This window comes from Elephantulus edwardii, unplaced genomic scaffold (assembly GCF_000299155.1).
Source record: "Elephantulus edwardii isolate Elephantulus edwardi_28Jun2011 unplaced genomic scaffold, EleEdw1.0 scaffold00152, whole genome shotgun sequence".
In the NCBI taxonomy this organism is placed as follows: Eukaryota; Metazoa; Chordata; class Mammalia; order Macroscelidea; family Macroscelididae; genus Elephantulus; species Elephantulus edwardii.
The window spans coordinates 3,753,005-3,755,023 of NW_006399902.1; the positions used below are offsets into that span (position 1 = coordinate 3,753,005).

General features: G+C 40.9%; 1 pseudogene; it reads left to right on the forward strand.

The window, feature by feature from the left end:
• The first annotated feature begins 1,736 nt into the window (after positions 1-1,736).
• LOC102850068 lies at positions 1,737-1,970 on the forward strand (annotated as a pseudogene).
• The last annotated feature ends 49 nt before the right edge of the window (positions 1,971-2,019 follow it).

Consider the following 2,019-nt stretch of genomic DNA (forward strand, 5'->3'; position numbering starts at 1 on the left):
GGGCTGTTGTACATAGGGTCACCATGAGTCACAGAGGATTCTAAGGCACATTAACAACAACAACTACACACACACCCCTTCATGAATATGGAGATTACTAGAGAAGCAACATGTTACAAGTTCAGGTAGGAAAACAAGATATAATTCTTTAGTCAAGACAGCTTCTTGCAGGCCCCTAGGTTCTTCAGACTTGCAACTTTGGGCCAGTGTTACACAGTATTTTTTGTCCTGCCAATTCCCTACTAGACTTCTAGTAAGTGAGCCTAGGCTGACACTCTTAGCTCTGGCTCCAAGGGTGACATTTCTAGTTTAGCCCTGTCTCATAGTCAGTGTCTAGTTCTCTACAGCCTCTGCTGCTGCTGCTGCTCCTGCACTGGCCTCTCTGTACTCTGTCTTGTTCAGGAATCTGACCTAAATGGACACATAATATACACTCTTTGCTGCTTCTTTTCTTGATGATAGTGAGATTCTTCAGTATACTTTATAATTACTAAATTATATGAGTATTTTTCTGTTTCCAATATAATTTTTTCTTTGATTTGATACTTATTTGAAAGTTTCTTTTTTAAGTTATTTTTAACCTTTTTACTAAAATCTTCTAACTATTAATGGTTGCTAAGTTCTTCTGATACTTATTCTTTTAAATTTCTGAGATTTGTTCCTTATTACAAAATTAATTTCTGTGGATGTTTCATGAATGGAAAAGAATGTGTATAACTTATAGTTAGTTGCATTTTTCTATATATGTCCGTTAAGACAACTTGGCTATTTATATTGCTCAATAAATGTTGGGAAAGTACAATTAAATAATTTTAAATGGGTTACTTTTTTCCACATCTTAATAGACTAAAGGCTAAATAACAAAGGATTATTGCAATTGATAATGAAGTTCACTCTATTATTATTTAGTAATAAATTTTCAAAATGCTTAGTAAATTAAGAATAGAAAGATAAACATTCTGAGTGTCTAATTCTATTATTCAAAATGTCTTTCCTAGCTGAAGATTAACTCCTTATTTTGTGCTGCACTACTTATTGTATTAAGGAGAGAGGATTAGGGTGGTGTAAAAGTCCCACCCTGGGGAGCTCTGGTGGCCTAGTGGCAAAGAAGCTGAACTGCAATCCTGAAGGTACGAGGCTCAAATCCACCAGATGCTCTGCTGGAGAAGGAGTGGCAATCTTCTCCTGTGCCAGTCAGATCTGATTGGCTGGTACATGAAAAGAAAAATTAAAAAAAAAAAAAAAAGTCCCACCCTACTAGAGGCTTATATAAACTCATGGGACCTCAGTGCTAGCTAGCTCTTGTTACTGGGAGGCCTGCCTTTAAGGAATAGTCTACAACACTCCCTGGCCTGCATACCTAAGGTCATATGAGTCATTCCCCAGGCAGGTCTGAGCATTTGAGAGACCTTCCAGCGAATCACCAATCCCAAGGGACTCGAGGAGTTGGAGAACTGACAAAGGAGAAAATGTTGATGGACTTATAGTATAGCAAGTCAAGCATTTGGGCCAACTTTCTCTTGACACTTCTTACAACTGGTCTGCTACTAATCTTAGCAGAACAAATTCTAAAAACAACATGAGAGGCCACGCTCTGATTGGTGGGGACACCACCTCTCGCAGCTTCGCAACGGGTCGCAGATGGCAGGCTGCTCTTGACCGAGCTGGGTCGTTAGGGGCAAGGCTAACTAACCCTCGTCGATTCACCTGGATGAGCTCCTAGACCTCGGCCAGTCATGTTCTTTAGGGCCCAGTTGAGGCAAATTCTGCAGAGGGTTCCTGGGAAGGAGCGACTTGGCATCTACAGGTTCCTTCCCTTCTTTTTTGTCCTTGGAGCCGCGATGGAGTGGATCATGATCAGGGTGCGCGTCGGACAGGAGACCTTCTATGATGTCTACCGTAGAAAAGCCTCGGAAAGACAGTATCAGAGAAGGCTTGAAGAGACACCAGAGGGTGAGCTGCAGCGATGAAGCGAACACAAAACTCTGCTCTGGCTTTATCTCCTTTACATCATACTTT